We start from the raw sequence: 20,927 nt of genomic DNA, 5'->3' as shown, positions 1-20,927 counted from the left end.
CTAGCTTTAAACATCAAGTAAGTCACGGACTGAGTGACAAATTCTCTCGCTTCTCGATGTGTTTATTTTTTTTTTTTTGTTGCGATGTATTCCTTCCCATCCAGAGTCTGTGCACAAATGAAAAGCACGGAGTAGGATGACTATGCAGCACTTTAGAAATGATCACTTATTTGTCTGATTTCTGTTCTGTCTTTTCTATTAATGACTGTTGATCATCTTCTGTTCTAGAATAATGCCCTTAAACTTTTCAGTTTTTCCAAATTTTTAATTTGTAATTATTATTTTTGTAAAATAATTCTTCTTATTAATATATCTCATATTGTTTTGTGTTAAAAATAAAAATGATAAAATTAATTTTCTACATTTCATTATTTTGTTACATAGACTTTTAAAATAATATTAACAGTGCACTTAAGAATGTTGTATATAATAAATTTATTTTGATTCTTAATGCCATATTTCTTATTTTCCTGTAGTGCGAATCATAGTTTTATTATAGTGCATATATTATTGTTTGTTTTTTTTTTACTTTTTTTTACTACAATGTAATCTATAGACATTGTTTATTCAACTAATATAATTTAAATTATAATGAACAGGTAATATGTTACAGTATAAAGTAAGTAAAAAAATTAATTAATTGTGAAAACTATCACGTAATAGTTAAAGTATCAAATTATTTCAACAAAAACTAAACATACCTACCAACAAAAATATTAATAAAATCCTTGAAGTGCAAAAATTTTTTGATGAATATTAATAATTTAGATAAATAAATTAATAACTTACTTTTATAAAGAATATGTTAAGCCAGATAGACACTTAAAAAATATTAACTATATTTTTGTCTCATAAAGAAATGCTAGAAAATTGTAGTTTAAAAATCTAATAGTTTTCATAATTAAAAATCAGATAGAAAATAAAGAAATATTGTTAACTAAAAAAACCTTACACATCATTAATTTTTTTTTAAGTTGATCTTCATGGAGAATAGAAACGCTTCTGCCTTTCATCCTGCAGATTCAAATTCTACTTAAGCTTTACATTTTTTATCAGCTGCAAAATTTCCATATCATATTGCCATATACAAGCTTCAAATTTATGTAGTGAATAAATTATTCACACAAGATAAAAATATATTTAAATACATTCTTAACATTTTTTTCTGTATTGAAAATCATTTTGCAGATATATAAAAGTGTAATTACAGAATTTAGTTTTGAAATTAAACTACAGTCCTTACAATCTGATGGTTCCACAAGAGCTGGTACATGAATAACAAAGAGTTTATTCTAAAAATTAAAAATAAAAAGGTTTGTGCAAGGATAAAATGTCTTTGGGCAAATCTAGGTTTAATAAAGCATGACTTACTTACTCTAAGGAATAATATTACAGTTTTCTAATAACATTACTAATTCAGCTATCATAAGCTGCATTATTCGAATAAAATGTTGAACATTTTTTCCTCATCCATTGACCAAACAATTAGACATAATTATACCACTAATTTGTTTTTAAAATTGTAACCAGGGCTCTAATCTAATCATTATTCATACTTAAAAAATTATAATTTTTTTTTTATACTTCTGTTTATGAAGTTTGCTTGAAATTTTGTCAGTATACCTAATTTACTTATAATTTTAACTTCATGTTCTACCTTACCTGGAAAATTATATCACTCCTGCTTTTGTACTAGATGTTATAGGATCCTGCTGCTTTTAGTAGTGATTTACTTTCTTTTTTTTTGCATAATTCTGTTAATTTTTATAATTAGTTTACTTCCAGTTTATTGTTCTCTTGTACTTTTAAGTGTTCTACTTGTGTTTAAAATCAAGTACTCATTTAATATGTTTATACAGTATGTATAACAGAGTAACTACCCACAGATACTGTGAAAGAGTAGTAGCTGCTAAAAGATGTGAAAGGTGAAAAATAAAAAATTTGTTTGAGATTTTAGTTATGTTGTTACTTCTTTACCCAATAAAAAATTATTATTAATTGTAATTATTTTATGATTATTATATCTTGAAAATTTTTTTGAAGAAGAAGCAGTGTGTAATTAGATCCTAAATAATCTTGTGGAAATTCCTCTGGAATTGCAATTTTAGTGTAATTATGAAAGTGAGACTTTATCATTTTTAAAAAGTTTTATCACCTTTTGTCATTCTAATTAGTGAATGGTGTTAAAAATATGTATTTGTTTCCATTCTTATACTTACTTTTGTTTCTGTAGACTGAGAAGCAAACTGGAATGAGCCTCTGAGGTTGCCATTCTGTCATCAGACATCTCTCCTATAAAAAATTATTTGATTTTTCATGAAGTACCAAATATTGTAAAATAAGCTTAAAGTTGTTAAAGAAAATGTACTTATAACAATCAATTTACTACCACTCTAGTGATTTTTCGGTGGAGTAGTAGAATTATTTCTTTCAAAAGTTCTAGATCCAAATTCCAATCAAGATAGACAATTTTTTCATACATTACAAATATATCATATCATAGTCCCATACACGAGCCTTAGAGCATATGTGATGAATTAATATTGTTAAAAAATGAATAATGAAGTTAGGAAAGCAACTAGTTAGTGAGAAGTTTTATTTGGAGTAAAACCATTAGCTTGTGATTACTGGATACATATATAGATATTAAACTTTCTACCATTATAATAAATTTTATTTTTTGTCATTGATATACTATATATTTTCCCAGACTGTTTAGTAAAGTTCCACATTCAGTATGTTTGTTCAATATCTGACATTTGCAAGTGATTTTTTTATTTCTATATTAAAAAAATTATATTTGCATTTATCATCTTTGAATTTTTTAGTTATTATGAAATTAAAACAAAATGTTTCAATTATTTCTAAGTTTTCATAGATAATATTTAAATTTCAGTAAGTCTTAATATAACATTTTTAACCATGGTAATATTTTGTTAACGGAATAAAAACTGATCTATTAAAATAATTTCTATTTCAGTAATTATGTTGAATATGAACTTTTTTGGAACAATGGCTGGATATCAATCATGATAATATCTTTATATACTCATAAAGTTGATTTTTTTTTTTTCTTTTTACTAGAATTATTATTTCTAAATCCTTATTGATTTACCACATTCCTTACAATGAAAAGTGAAGCCTGGCTTCACAATATGATGAACTGTCAATGTAATAAAAAAATGCAAAATGTATTTATTAATATGCAAATGTAAAAAACTATAATTTAAGTTTTGAAAAGGAATTTATTTTTATTAAGAAAAACTTGCACTTGTATAAATTTTAATTGAAAGTGGATTATTTAATGGACTACTCTAATATTATCTACTATATTTTTCCTGTTATCATTATTTTCTTATAGTTTTTTAAAGAATAATTTTGAATGGTATCAACTGCTATGATCATCAGCTACTAATAAGAAAGAACCAACAGTATATAGTGAACGTGTACCTTATGTTATTTAACTTGTATGATCTATGAGAACTTGATTTTTTTATAATAGCTTTAGCCCTTAGCATTTTATCTTTGCACTCTTTATTACCAAGAATCTACTCCTCAGGTGTTCCTAAAGAGTATGGTAAAATGATCAGGTCGTAAGCAATCAACTTAACTATCTTATTTAGGATCCTTTAAATCTATTTTTTTATTAATAAAACAAGACATTACATGCTCCATTGCTAATCATTCTATGAAGCAAATTCCAAGGGTTGCAGATATGATTTCTAGGTTTGGTTGTCCAAGCTGAATTTTATTCCCAGACAGTACTTGCATGCCAGAACTCTTATTCAGATAGTCTTTGTGAACAAAAAACAAAACCAAAACTTTTTACAGTTTCCATCTGCACTATTCAATTTTGCTAGACATCAGTGAAGTAATATATTTAGCAAATCTTATTAGGTACACATTTTTCAGACTTTTTAACCAAAACACGCCTTCGTTCAACTGCTATCTTATATTTACCTTCTTAGTAAAAATTGATAATTATCTTAAGAAATTATAATGTTTCTTACTGAATAGCTATGAAATTTATTACTTCACAATTTATTCTTCCAGATCATAATTTCTTTAGCTGTATCCACTCTGTCTATAACTTTCAAATTTTTGTAGAAAATAAACAATCTTAAAAATCATGATGTAATAAAATAAAATATAAAATAATAAACTAAGTGGATATTTCATGTAGTAGGCAGCTTGTTGGTTTCTCATATAATTTATTACAGACACAATTCCCAACATGGATCTAGCATTTTTTTCAACTTATTATCACATGAAAATAAAAATTGATATGATAAATGATAAATTGATATCACTGATATGATAAAGATGGCTGAAAGGTTTTTCTGAACTTTCCCAACATTTGTATAGAACTTGAAACTAATTCCTTCATGAATAACAAAGAATAAAATAATTTTTAGCTTTATAAAAAATATCTTTCCTTATTAAATGAAAAATAATTTAAAAATTTCTAAAGAAGTTGTTAGTAAGTAAAAAATTATAAATATTGGTAAAACTCAGCAAATTGCTAAAAGTACTCTCCTATATGGTGATATACAGTTAAAAATATCTCAACAATATTTTAGGCAGTTTAAAAAAAAATTAATGTTTAAATTTATCCTCTCTCTATGCTAAAAGATTAAACATATTCCCATTCCAACATCTTATTTAGAGAAAATTAAAAAAAATCAAATCATTCCAAATGCACAAGCTGCCTCCCAAGTTTTATAATTGCAAATAAAACTATTCCTGTGACATAAAGGTAAAAAGAACTCAACAGTTAAACATATGCATAACATACATACACACAACATATTCATAAATAACCAACATTTAGTATGTTTCTCAACAAGAGTGATCTCAAAAATCAGTGAAATATAAAAATCCAGTTGGAGTCAATAATTTAACTTTATATATTCAAAATGGAGGCCAAACAGTGTATATAGCAAGCTGGCTTTTAGAACATTTGGTTGATTCCCAGCAAAGTTCTGGAATTTTTTCATTTATGCAAATACATGTCCAAGGTATTATAGTAAACAATAAATAAAGTAAAGGTTTCTGTAATTGGGTATATGCCTTTGTAACTACTGTTTGAATAAATAAATATTTAATTTTATAAGAATTATTAGAATTTTTTTTAAATTTTTCTGGTTGATAGCAAAGGATATGTGATATTTCTCTTCTTTTATTTAAGATAGAAAGAGAAGTAATCAAATAGAAACATTATGACTTAAAGTTATAATTTTTTTTCATGGACCAAGTTAATTTTTTTAGAATTTATGTTTTATTTATATTAATTTTACTGTTAATTGTTACAATTCAGTTATGTTCATGAAATTTTGCTTAATTGATTGATATTTCTTAATCTTATCATTTACAGCAATTGTATGTTTTTTTATGATTAATGGCTGGATTGCTAACAGATGCTTCATTTTGAAAACAGTTACTTGACTTAAATTTAAAAAAATGTTACGTCATATATATTATGTTTTTTGCAAGCAATGTTATAAAAATTAAATGTCACTACTGAGAATGTTTTTCATTTAACAAAAATAAAGTTTTCTGTTTTTTTTTTTCTTTTTTATTGGTTACAATTGATGATGGCTAATGTATACAAACAATTTTTATTAATTTGTTTGTAAACTTTTATTTTAAGATAAAAAATCTTAAAATTTGTCCATTAAAAATTAATTTTAAACAATTTTTTATTTTTGCCAATTTAGGATTCCTACATGGATAACATATTTTTTAATTACTTCTCTTTGAAAGAATGACAAATAACTATGGTCTATTTATATATGGTCAGATTAAGTTTCATAATCATAAAAATACCAGTTAATAAATTCAGTTGTTTTGGGTTTTACAAAGAAGAATTCTTTTAAGTGACTGAGTGGCTGCTAACTTCTAAAAACAACCAGCATAGAAAAATACACTACTGGAAGAGAACTTTTATTTATACCCTAATGTCTAACATGTGACATTTTGTTTCAAGTTACCAGCGCATTAAACACATGTATACATTTGTTACTAACCAACTACAGAATTTTGTGTTTTAAAGTTTACTGGATTTGTTTTATTTCATTTTAACCTGCCTAAAAACCAGTAAATCCATAATTGACAAATATTCAGTAAAACAGAATGAAATATAAATAACAAAATTATAATACTACTTCTTTCTGTTTTGTTGTAAAATCATTGCACTTTTTATGACAGAACTTTTTGTTGGTAGTCATGTTATTTTACTAAATATATTATAATGTTTTTTTTTTTTTTTTTATTGTAGTACTTGCATAGGAACAAAATGTTATTTCATTGGAGTAGTCTACTATTAATATTAGCAAAAAATTATTTTATAACAAAATTAATGAAATTAAGTTTATTACAATTTTTGAAGTATTCATTCTTATTTCTTATTAATAAATAAATGATTAACTACTTCTTGTGGTCAAAAAAATTTATTTTTTAATTTGAATAGATGTATTTTTATTGTATACTGATTTGTAAAAACTCAAAATTGTTTTAACTTGCAGTGGTACATCCCTTTTTCAGTATATTACAGATGCTATTACATCTGTAAAAAAACTGTCAAATTTAATTATAAAATTAATATCATTTTACCACCGAAATGTGCATGATTTTTGCAGTGTAGTTGTTTTGTGTGTGCGTGAAATTTTAATGTTTATCATTGTTGTCATCGTTATTGTTTGTCATGTTATGGATACAAAAAGGTACTAAAATACTTATTACTTTTAATTTTTGTTATGTGCATGATGTTAGTGAAATGTGTTATGTATTGATAAGTAATTAGTATAAAAAATTTTAGTGTAAAAGTCAAGCATGATAAATGCAAGAAGACTCATATGTAAATCAATTTGCATGAAAATATATTTATTACTTAGATCATTGAATTCTCCCATAACTGTAGAGTGTATGCAATTCACTACTGTTACTTGACAGAAGATTTTACATTGTGTTACTCTTCATTATCTGGAAAGTTATTTTTCATAATTGGGTCACATATAACACATCTGAGATATAAATAGCAATAAAATGTGTTATTTTCTGTGAGAGTTATGATGTTCATTGTGTGGCTAGACCCTGTAATAAACACTGTAAAAGTGCTACTTGTAGGGCTGAATATCAACCGTATATTGAAGGGTTTAGTTTGCTGATATGCAAAGATACAGTTTAGTGAAGGAAGCAGAAAAGATCTTTCTAATAAGACTGGCATGGGGTGACTTTTATACTTGGGACTGGTTATACAACTCTCAGAAGTGATTGTTGCTCACATCAGGTCATTTAAAACCATTATGGTTGTGATGCCTTAATAAATCCGAAACTGAAGTATTTTTTAAAAAAAAAGAGATTTTTCCCAGTTTTAGAAGACAGTACTGATGTTTATCAATGAAAGAATGAACATGATGATATCTTTTGTTTTTACGATTTATATTTTTAACACATTCTTGATAAACTTAATGAACTTCAAAATCATATGTATTCTATCTGATTATTGGTCTTATTAACCATGACTTTGACATCAAATTAAAGTAATTATATTTAACTTCAACAAAGCATTTCCCAGAAAATTTGAATGGTATTATTTATACATAAAAACATACATAATGAAAAATAGTTTTATAGAGTATGATAAGAACATTTTTAAACTTATCTCACATCGTATCACAAGATAGTAAACATTTTAATAAATATTTATATATTTTTAAATGAAATACTGTATATAACTTTTTCTTTCATGGATAATAACTATTTTTTACATTTTCAGTTATCATAATTTGAAGTGGATGGTTCAGTAAAATCTTGCACTGAACTATTTTTATAAAATAGGATTCAGCTGACCAAGTTTAGGTTTGGTCATTTATGTATGAGTATTTCGTTTACTTGCAGGTGATCAGCTGAAAATTCTATAATTGTTTCTTTTGTTTTAATTTTATTTACTGCACATCAATACATTAAATTTGTTTATTAATTATGTTAATAAAGTTATCCAAATTCCTAATTTAAGGCAATGTTCATGCAACTTTTTTTTTTATTTCTTTTAAAAAAGTTTCTTTATTTTTCACATTACACTAACAGATGTAGTATTAGAATCACATAATTTCATTTCATTAATTGCAATTAAATAGAATTCATGTAAAAAAAGGAATTAACATTGTTTCTTCACTTCAATTCAAAAAATATTCTAGTGTATTGTTTAAAAATTATATTTTAACCCACTTCATTTAAATTTCCATTAAAAACGAGTAAATTGATAAACTTAACAATCTGGTGAGTATATTTCTTAAATCTTGAATCTTCTTTTTTCTACTGATCTTTTTTTCTGTAATTTACAAGATAAAATAAAAACATCCATCTTAAAACCTTTTTATTCTAATTTCTAACTGACATTTATTTCAATTAAAGCTTACTTCTGAGCTAAAAAAAATAATTACAAATTAACTACCTTAATTTGTTTAATATTTTCATTGTTATAGTTATTTATTTATTTTTTTTTAATCCTATACAGGCAGATAGTTTTGTACACAGATATTACTATATTTTTAATTATAATCTTATTAGATTATAATTACTTAATTAAGACTTTCTTGAAGGCTTAAATGATTGATTTTCAAAATGGCAAATGTAGGTAATATGCAAAATGTTTTTTTAAAATGTTTCCAGCATATTTTATTCCTTGTAATTTCATCCCAAATGAGGTACTTGTGTAAATAATAATTTACACTCTACTACTCACATGATTTCATGTGTAAAAAGGGCTATAATGAAAAAAGAATCATGATTTTATGTGTAAAAAGAATTATAATGAAAAAATAATTATATATTTATTTTCTGTCATGGTTCTTTAATTTTATTTCCTCAAGAGATCATTCATACAAAATTAAGTATTAGTGTTGAAAATCTACTGTTATGTCATGGTTTTTATATGAAATTCACACGTCTGTGTTTAATTCATATTATTTTATTTTAAAAATTTATAAGCTTCCTATCTGTTAGCCATTTCTCAGTTACATGTACAGTACATAAAAAAATTTTAGCTTTTTTCCATTCATTTTACTGTTAGGAGTTACCTTAGTTACACCATTATTTGTGAAATATTAAAAAATTATTAACTAATTTATGTATGTAATATTATACCAACAACATGTAACAAGTTTTACAATGCTGTTTACTAAATAATTTAAACATTTTATAGCAATCTAAATAATATAGATATTTATATGAAGTAGTTTCTTTTAACTTGCCAAGTGACAGAAAAATGCAGGAAATTACTTTACTTCAGTCATTTCCAGATTAAAATCATTTTTGGTTAAAACTGTAATTAAAGATAATAAATTAACTAATTTTAAGGGTTCAGTATTTCATTTATAAATTATTTTATGGGTTTAATAACTTTAAATTATGAACCATGAATTATACAGCACGAGAGTATTTTTTAAAATTTTATTTATTATTTTTGTGTCTTTTGCTTTGACGTTGCGATAGATTACATTCTTGAACAGAAAACACAAATTTTATACCATAATTATACTGAAAATATAAGTTTTACACAATTATTATTTTTCTTACTTTTCTTTATCTTAAAGAGACGATATATTTTCTGTAGTAGCTGATAACATTAGTATCATAATGATTTAGACTTAAGACTCTTAATGCCAAATTGTTTAAACATTTTATTTATTCTCTTTTTTTATGAACTATGTTTGCTTTATATTTTAGTTTCATGCAAATAGTTTTGCATTTGATTGTACTATTTGAAAATATTATATACATCAATGATATCACTAAAAATAATCACAAATGCAGCGGGAGGGAAAGTACACTTTGCAATAATAATTATTATTACTAATACTTCTATGTATTTCATCATGTATACAAGAGTATCAAATCTATATATAATCATGTTTCATTCATATGTATACATATATTTCTGATGTTTACTGAACAAATTGTACTACAACCACCCCTTTTTTTGGGATATCTATCTATTTTAATGTTATCCATAACATATGTAAATATAATTTATGTTGTATAATGTTCATTAAAACACAGATAGGTGTAATTTCATATTTTTTTCTGTTTGATATATCCAGTTAAAATAATGAATGATTGTATGTTCATTTCTAGTACCACAATACTTTTTCAAATTTTCAACATTTAGATTACTTTTTTTAATCATTTTGCACCAGTCTCAAAGTGCAAAAAATAAATGCAGAAGGAAATCCTGATAAAATTAAAGTTCTTAAGTATTTTTAGATTTTTTATCTACTTCTTTTTTGTATATGTAAAAATTATACATTAAAATAGTATATATTAATTTATAAATTAATATTAATGAGGTTACAATTAAATATCACAAAAATTCTTTTAAGGTGAGTTCTTATTCATTTTTTATTTCATAATCTTGGTATATGTAACCCACAAATCATTTGTTATTAATAATTTATAATTTTTTTTTTCATTTACATCAACATGTTTAGATAAATTTAATAAAAATACGGATGTAAAAACCACATATATGATAAAACTAAATAAATACATTGGTTGTTGACTGTTTAATAAAATACATCCATCAGAATCGGTTATCAATGTATACATTACCATAACTGTTGGAAATCTGGGGTATAATATCTGTATTTAAAACCTAAGTTGATGAATATATAATGTTTATTAAAACAATCTGATGTTGACACCTCATGACTTCCTTTTACACCTATTAAAATACTTCACACATTTTTTTTTAAAATGAAAGGTCATAAAATTTTATTTTATTAATAATTTCTGATAATTTTTCTTTTTTTTTGTACTTATTGAATTATTATTTATTGTAAAAAGTTTTTTTGCAATCAGAAGTTAATAATTATTAATAAATCTATATATTTAAATTTAAAAAAAAAAGTTAACAAAAAGGAAAAAAAGATGAAACGGATTTGAACCATTGTGCCTTCCCCTTGTAAAATCCAAATATTTCATTAATTAGAATTTTATTTGGCTATAACTCAGGAACCAATAAAAATAAGTACCACCTGATATATAGTTGAAAACCTGAAGGCTTATTACTGCAATTAAGAAAATGTCCAAAATCCAGATTTTTTTTGGATTTTGGGCTTTTTAGACACTTTTGGCCCAGTCGATTGCAATCAAAAGGGGAAATTCACAACTAGATTTTACAACAGTCCTAAATCCATTATTTCAACATCCTACGGCAAATCGTTTTTGAGTTATGCGAGATACATACGGACGTACATATAGACGTCACGCCGAAACTAGTCAAAATGGAACAGTGATGGTCAAAATGGATATTTCCGTTGAAATCTGAAAATCGAAATTTTTCGCGATCGCAATACTTCCTTTACTTCGTATAAGGAAGTAAGAAGTAAATGAGTTAGAGCCAAAAAAAAAAAACATAATATTACATTTGTTTAAGGTGGGGAATATTTTTTTTTAATTCTAAAAATATTCATTGATAGGTTAAGGTTTAATTCGATTTTCTCAAAATTTAACACCTCGTCTAATAAAAGGTAAACAAGAACGTACAAATTTTCAAAAAGCTTTTCTTTTTGAAAATTTAGGAAATTATAATTTTGGAAAATTGTAGACAGTTTTTGGTAGGCCTATATAATATGATATACAAAATACCAAAAAAATTTAAAAATAAATATTAGAATCAAAGGGAGATAGAGCAAATGGACAAAAAAAAATACATAGATTTATAATCCAATTTTAAAAGCTAGGGACTGATTATTTTGAAAAAAGTTTTTTTGATTTATTTATGCAATTTAGGTATAAAATCTGCCAAAGAAAATTTTTTCTAAAGTCTCTCTGAAGAAAATCGAAATTGATTTTTTCGCGATATTCCCAATCCCCTAAGAGAATTATGAGAAAAAATTAACATGATCAATATCTCACATTCAGAATTTCTTGAGCCAAAATTTTTAGAAAATCGGTTCAGTCAATCTGAGATATAAGGCCAAAAGCATGTGACACAAATTCCTAAATACGAACACACATATACATCCGTACATAAATATGTTTTTTTTTTGTGTAGATGAACTAGATGGACCCTAAAACATAAGATTTGACATACCAGTTACCCTATTTTGATACGATTATCATACTTTTCTTTTCAATATAGCTATTCTAGCTATATTTGCTGGGAAAATAATACATAAGCAAGAGCTATATAGTCATAAAGTAAAGCGAAATTTTAAAAAAAACCGTTTACTTTTGTTTCCACTTAAAAAATTATGCTTATTTTTCAATATATCCTTCTCTCCTTGTATGCAGTTCAGTCTATTTTTCAACAAGCATTAAATTTCCTTCTTGGAGCCAAATCAGGATTGTACGACCGATAATCCAGCAGTTTAAAACTGAAATCTTGAAGGCAAAAATTGGTTATTATGGGTGTATGAGGACATGAAACAAAATCAAGCCTTTTGAAAATTTACACACTTTTCTGATTTGTTTTTACCTTCAGTGATAGCAGTGACACAGTATTTTTCACTTTTCACGGTTTCACCCCCTTAGGCGTGAACTAAATAAAAACTGATCTTACATACCGCAGAATATTGTCATAATTAACTTTCAAGCTGATGACTTAATTTTCATTTGTTCATCGTACGCAAAAATTCTAATATTTTTAACCGAACCATTCAAGGATCTTTGCTCCACTCAAACAACTCTTCATATCATTAAAACTAATTTACCAATCCCTTCTGGTTTCATATCTTCTGAAATGAGAAGCACTGCATTAATTTCCCTTAGTGCAATCGAACAAAGGAGCACTCATCTTAAATTAATTTTTAACACAAACAAACAGCTAAAAATGAAACGATACTTCAAATCAACAGATTCTAAATTATAATTTTCAACTAATATTAAAGAATCAGATGTTTCACCAAATCGATGTGGACACCATATGACTTCCTTGTACACAATTAAATTACATGTACACGTACATAAAATTTTATTTCGCTAACAACTTCTGATTTTTTTACATTTCTTTTTTTATTGAATATTTTTTATTGTAAAAGTTTTTTTTTACAATCATGGACTAATAATTATTAAATCAATATATTTAAATTAAAAAAAGAAAAGTTAGAAAAAAAATTTAAAAAAAGTTAAAAAAAAACCAAAAGATGAACTGATTCGAAACAATGTGCCTTCCCTTTAAGATCCAAGTATTTCATTAATTAAAATTTTAATTTTAATCTCAATTGCATTCAAAAAGGGAGGTGCACAACTAGATGTTAGAACAGTGCAAAATCCAAAATTTTAACATCCTACTCCTAATCGTTTTTGTGTTATACATGATAGATACGTACGTACAGACGTCACACCAAATCTAGTCAGAATGGATATTTCCGTTGAAATGTAAAAACCGAAATGTTTCGCGATCACAATACTTCCTTTACTTCGTACAAGGAAGTAAAAAGTATCCAAATTGATTTAGTTATTCTCTTCTGCAATTACATGCTGATAAAGATGGAAAATAACACCAAAGTTAAACTATGACAACCTGCTAAATTTGAAATAAGTTAAATTTGTTTGACAATTTCTTGAACTTAACTCTGTCTAAATATTTACAACATTCACAAAAGCCTTACCCTTCATAAAACCTTTAAATACTATCTAAACATAATGTATATATTTTTATAACTTCAGCGTTTTTATTTCTAGTTACAAATAAATCACATTGTGAACGTGTACTGATTGAATTATTTTGACTTTAAATAAATTTACAAAGCAAGATAAATGTAATAGATGATATTGGATGATGGATTACTGAGCCAAAAAAAAAATTGAACATGTTTAAAAATGAAATAATATTGAGATAAGAATCATTATAAACAAAAATTATTTAATACATCATACAATATAGTATAGTATTCTTTCTTCTGTACATTCTATTTTTACCATTATATTTCAAACAAAATCAAGCTTACTCTATATTTTTTACTGCATGCTACATAAGTCTGCTTTCAGAATAATTAGATCTGATAATATTTTGCAATTAGGATTTGACACTTTTTTTTTAAATCATGGATATTAAGTAATAAAAAAACTATTTCTTGTTTTAATTGTATTTTATCATCTATTTAGAAATAAGTTCTGTGTAGTATTATTTGTTGATTTATGTTTATGTATGTGTGGAATTGTAAAACATTATCTGATATATTCTGTAGATATAATGTGAATAATTTCTACTTAATTCTAGCATTTATAATTTGTTGTATATACCCCTCCAATGAATGTTTAATATGCATATCTGTGCACAGAATACTATTTAAAAATACTGTTAATCCTGTATTACATTAAATGTTTTAACTTACAGTGCTTTAGTACTTCAAGACTATCCTGCTTCTGCAGCTGCTTTTTATTTCAATAAATAACCTATTACTTTATATATACCATTACCTCACTGTAGTAGATTAAATCTTAATGTTTAGTCTTTATGTGTAGTTCATTAATATTATTTTAAGTGAAATGATTGTTTTTATCAAAAATACTTTCAACGTGAGAGACAAATTATTGATAGTTTTAATTGATGGCTATATATTAATATCTGACCTCACCAACAACTTTGGTGAAATCTTGGTTCTTAATATGCTGATATATACACACACACACACACACACACACATATATATATATATATATATATATATGGAGTAATATAATGCAAAGTCATCAATTGAATAAATAAATTTAGCAGAAGCCACCATTTCAATTTTTTTCAATTCACATGAAAAACTAAGTTATATATTTTAGGAACTGTATGACGTAGATATAATTTTAAGGATTCATAATTTTACTGAGTGGAGGCAGAATATTTAATTTGTTGATTCTCACAAAAATTTACCCAAAAATTTGCAATCAAAACTATTAAAAAAATACACTTAACCAAAATTTATATAATTTACACACACATTATTTTGAAGACTTCTGGACATTAATTTCTACAAGATATAATTTAAATAATACCAATTTAAACAACTTAAATATGCAAAAACATTACTTACACATTTATCCATGTACGATTAAACAAAAAGTAGCATTTAAAACAAAGGAAATTAGGTTCTTGGGAAACACTACTTCACTAACAGAAGACATACTAAGCTTGAACTGAAAATATAATACTGAAGCTAATTCCAACAATCACTGTCATATAAAATAAAAGTCCAGATTTACTCACTGCACAATACATATAATTAAATAAATAATGAAATAAAACTTTTCAATAAACTGAAACAAAAAGCAATCACACCCAATACACCCTACACCAGCGGTTCCCAACCTTTTCAGAGTCGCAGCACCCTTTTTCAATTAAAATTTTTTCATGACACCCTACCCTAAGTAAAAGTATGACTACTCATAAGTAAGAAATAAAAATAAATAAAACTCAAGTATTTTCGTTATTTTTTTTTACTTTATTAATATTAAATTAAAATGTATTAAATTATAAATGTCTTGGTTCAATTAATTATGAATACTTCACAGCACCCCTGTGAAGAAGCCGCAGCTCCCTGGGGCACCACGGCACACAGTTCGGGAATCACCGCCCTACACCATATTATTACTTGTGTATATTATTTCTGTAATAATAATAATAATAATAATATAATATTATACTAACATATCACATTAATACACCACCCATACTTCTGTACATAGGAAAAATAAGACAATGCCACAAAATCCACACATTCATCTACAAATTACATACTGGTTCACATTTCACTGCAGAATATAAAGTCAAATTATCCAAAATAGATTACAAATACACTTTAAAGTACTGTATTTAAAATATCCTCTCAACTGACTCACTTGTTCACAATAGTTTTAATTACTGTACACAGCATGAACATTTTACTTTCTTAAATATGTTTACAATACCTAAAACACATACCTTTGTCCAGCAGCTACTATGCAGGAGAACACTACAATAAAACGTATGACACAGAGTAATGATTACTCAGTCACATTTGTAAACATGTTGCAAAAATACAAAACAAGATCAAAATCACACCTAGTGACAGAAAATATATAACAATAATGTATAGCAAACAATACTAATACAGCTGCCAATATTTTCAAGACAGAAGGAAACTGTGTCGCTTTCAAAGCAACATACAAAATGCACAAGAATTGAACTGGATTTCTATGTAACAGCACATAGAAATCCAGGAATATACTAATTAAATTGCAATTATGTACTAAAGTCTACATGAAACAAGTTGATGTCCTTCCACCCATAGATAATAGAAACAAATATATACAATAAAAGAATTTGTAAATCACTACAAAGAAATAAGTCATTCATATAGACACTAAACAACATGCAAATTTTATACACCACACACAAAAATCTAGATCTCAACAAACTTGAACAAATAAAATTTTAAGCATGCTTCATACGAAAAAAAAACATTTTAAGCAAGCAACATATGATAGAATATATTATTCAGTTACATGCTGAAAGAGTTTCCTAATCCTTCTTAACCCTGCTGTTCTGTTCTGCTGAAAGAGTCTTTGTTCTGTTATTTCTTTTCCGCTGCAGATTTTACTTTAGGTTTTTAGGACTTCATTACTTTTACTTTGAAGGATTTAGCATCATGATTGTTTTTAATTTTTTTTTATTATTGCCCTTTTTTTTGTTTTGTATTAATGTACTGTTCAGATCAACATGACCCAATGCATATTTTATATTATATTATGTAGTTTTACCAAATGTGAATGAGGTTAGTTGGGGATATGTGGTTGTGTGTATATATTATGTCCCTATTTGTTTGGAAGTTTGACATGTCTGAACTTGCATGTGTTACATCATCATCAATTATGGCTTTATTCAAATAAAACAAATGATTCATAAAAAAAAAGAAGTATTATGTAACTGAATGTGATAGCAAATTTTTCATGACTGTAATTATGCAAGTTTCAACATGAATTTTTGCCACATATGGACATGTCATTTGCACACATAACAAGCACGGTATAATAAATAATTTAGTCTCTTTAGTCTTAGTCTCATTAGTATTGCAAATAAAATAGAACAGGGCAAAATTCAAGAAAACATAGCAGTTTCTGACAGGAAAAAAGTCTCAGAGATTGAAAATCATATAAGTGCTGAGCGTGGTGATATGATGACTCTGATGAGGAGAGTGAAGCAAGACAAAGAATTTCTGCAGCAAGCACAAGTATACTTTCTAAGGATGGAAAAAAAATTCAGTGGAAGATGGAGCCTCCACAACAACAAAGATGAACTGCCCAAAACATTATGAAAAATGTACTCCATGTCATGAGATATGCTTCTTCCAGGGTAGCATACTTGATGAGTTCATTTCATCTTATTTTCATTTCTATTGAAAATGAAATGATAACATTGAGGAGTCTCGAGTTTATGGAGAAAAATGAATGAATTTTAGATAACATTGCATTTCAGGCATACTGTGAATTATTGTTACTAGCAGAGTTTATAAATCTCACAGGGAATCATCAAAAAACTAATAGGATCCAGATACTGGTCATCTCATATTCCGATAATAATTGATGAAAAATTGATTTTTGTGGCCATTGCCCTTTCAAAGAATATATTCCCAGCAAACCTGCAAAATATGGAATAAAGTTATGGACATTATATGATAGCAGTACTTCTTACACACTGAAATTACAGGTTTATAGAGGAAAAGAATTAGTTGGTTAGCCATAGAAGAATCAGGGAACAAGAGTTGTGTGAGAATTGCTTAGCGACCTAAGAAATTAAAATAGATAACTAATTTACATCTTAAAATTTAGGGCAGCTTCTAAGACATAAAATAACTATGCTTGGTACCATAAGAAAAAATAGGAAATTGCTGGTGCAATTGACAAATAAAAACACAGCTCATCTTTCTTTTTTGCTAATAACACAAAGTAGTGAACTTTGTTCCAAAAAAGAACAAAAGTGTTGTACTTATGAGTATTTTACGTAATGGAGAGGAGATAAACATGAGAACTAGCAAAAAACCACAAATCATTTTAGATTACAACACTACTAAAGGTGCTGTAGATATGCTCGACCAACTCGTAGCCATATACTATTGCAAACAGAAAACTTACCGGTAGCCAGTAACAATTTTTTATAACATACTTGACATGTACAGTTCATCATATGTTCTTAGGACATCGGTCAATCCAAACTACAATAAAAATTCACTAACTAAAAGAAGATTTTGTTTACAAGAATTGGGGAAATCACTTACTACACCATACATAAAATCAAGAAAATACATGTTTACAACATTGTGAAAGTAACGCAAGGAGAAGATAAAACTGCCTCTCCCAGGGACTTTTGGAAAAGAAGTTAAGGAACAAAACATGCATGATACAAGTTTTGTCCTTTTAAAAATGATAATAAAACAAACATTATTTGTTCTAAATGTAATAAATGTTTTTTGAGAGCAACATGTGACTTACTATTGTCTTAACTGTAAATAGAAATAATTTTGTATGTTTGCATTATATTTATATATTGGAGTAATTTCAAGTGAAAATTTCTTATTATAGCATATTTTTCATTTGATAAATGTTTTTATCCATAACATTTAATCTTTTAATTTTATTTTTCAACATTCATTTAATGTATAAAACATTGTGTTTCAAAATTTGTAAAGTGTAGAACAGTAGTCTATTCAAGTAAATATGTATTTGTATTTTTTATTGATTTCATTAGCCAATTAATTGATATTTTGTTTCATAAATGCACAAATATTATTATTTACTGAACTGTATAATATTAACATCAAATAATTTTAACCAAAGAAATTATTAGTTTTATACACAATACAAATAATTTCATAAAAAGTACTACACTGGTCATATTGATCTGAACAGTATTTTAATACAGTATGTAAATGCAGTTATACATGGTGTGTAAATTCAGTTATACATAGTATGTAGATGCAAACAGAACAGCAGGGTTAATCAGATACCACATAAAAATGCTGCTGGAAACTCCACTGAAGAAGGTTCTGATAATAAGTTCTGAATGGTTCTTTGAAAGAAAACTTTCCAGTTATTTGAAACTGAATCTTTTACAATTTTTAAAGGTATTAAATTATTGTGTTTTGACATATTATTGTGTATTGTTAAATTAAAAAGTACTAGAGTTTATTCCTGTTTGACATTCAGTCAATTAATTCTGAAGAATTGGTGTTTTTAAAATTAACATATGTTTTTCTTCTAGTAACAAAAGAAGATCATAAATGAAGGGTCACTATCTTTTACACAGCAGAATAGAAAATGTGTATCTAGCTTATACTCTACCTTACATGTATTTTTGTATATAACATAGTTATTTTTTTCAATACTTAAGTGAGCAAATTTATTCATTAATATAACCTTCTTAAGTATTTCATCTTATACTGGATAGTACAAAGTATCCTTAGTGAAATAGATTTGTTTTTAAATTTGTAGACTATTTAAAGTAATTTAAAACTATCAAAAACTTTATTTTAGATTTATGATAAAAAGTAATATGTTTATAGAAGGGCAAGTGAGAAATTATCTGCACGTTTTGTTCCACAATTTATTTGCACAAAGGTTTAACGTATACATCATTTTTCTACATAGTCACCTCCCTTGTTAATGCACTTGGTCCAGTGGTCTACAAGCTTCCACGAAGAAGGTTTTCGGTTGGTCACGAAGACACTTTAATACCGCTGCTTCCTGCATGTCTAAGTCTGTGTAAAATCAACGACCTCGCAAAGCATCCTTGGGCGACCCAGACAGATGAATGTCAGACTGAGCTAGATATGGGCTGTAGGGAGATATTCCAATACCTCAAAATTAAACTTGATAGTTTGAATGGTGTGGTGAGTTGTATGGACAGGTTTTTTAATGCAATAACACTTTCCTCAACAGTAGACCTCGGTATTTGTCATAGATTGCTGGTTTTAGCTTGTTTTCCAACATTTCTGTAACTCATGCTGTTGATCATAGTCGCTTTTCCATAAGCCTTCCAGAGTAGGCCCTTTCGTATCCCAAATAATGGTTAGCATAATCTTTCCCACTGATTCCCAAATAACGGTTAGCATAATCTTTCCCACTGATGGCTCGGTCTTGAATTTTTTTTCTTTATTCGAGATCCTGGGTGTCTCCACTCCATACTATGGTATTTCAATTCTGGTTCATATTGATGAACCTATGTTTCATCACTGGTGAATATTCTGCTCAAAAATGTGTTGCCTTTCTAGTTGAAGTAATCGGGTAAGCATTCGCAGATGTCAACACGTTTGAGCTTGTGTTCTGTACTAAACTGTCTTGGTACCCATTGCGCACAGACTTTATGGAAGCCAAGCTCATCGTTGATGGTTCGATAGGTAGAACCATGACTGATGTTCAAAGAAGATGCTACTTCATCAATAGTAACTTATCTGTTTGCCAGAACCATCTTTCAAGCTTACTGAATCTTGTCATCCTTGATGGAGGTTGATGAGCATTCTGCTCCTCTTCACGCATCACACTCGTCCACCCATTTTTGAACTTACTGATTCATGAAAAAGCTTGTACATTATAAAGCATTATCTCATGAATGTCTCAATTTCAGCCCCTTTCACACTCTCTGACCATAAAAATCAGATCACTGCTCATTGTTCCTCCCGATGCAAACTACTAGCAGAACAGACATATTTACACTGTAATAGCCAGAAGGCAAATGATGCAGTCATGATCAAATTTCACACTCGTGACCACAGTCTTGCCAACTCTGAGCACTGCTCAGAAGGCAGTATGAGGTGAAAGTGTAGATAATTCTTAACTTGCCCTTGTATATTTGAAATACATTTTTCATTTTGCAGTTTAATATATGACATATCTTTATAATTCTATTTACTTAATTATCATAAATTTCAAATGATCTTTGCCTTGGCCTTGTTAAA

At 26.8% G+C, this 20,927-nt stretch overlaps 1 protein-coding gene across 1 annotated transcript in view; it reads left to right on the top strand.

Annotated features, from left to right (window-relative positions):
- The window catches only part of brp (ELKS/RAB6-interacting/CAST family member bruchpilot), a 252,472-nt gene that overhangs the window by 175,509 nt on the left and 56,036 nt on the right, over positions 1-20,927 (top strand). The window lies entirely within an intron of this gene.

Source organism: Lycorma delicatula, chromosome 3 (assembly GCF_047948215.1).
Source record: "Lycorma delicatula isolate Av1 chromosome 3, ASM4794821v1, whole genome shotgun sequence".
In the NCBI taxonomy this organism is placed as follows: Eukaryota; Metazoa; Arthropoda; class Insecta; order Hemiptera; family Fulgoridae; genus Lycorma; species Lycorma delicatula.
The sequence above is the reverse complement of the archived record's forward strand: the minus strand, read 5'-3'. Positions and strand labels throughout refer to the sequence as shown.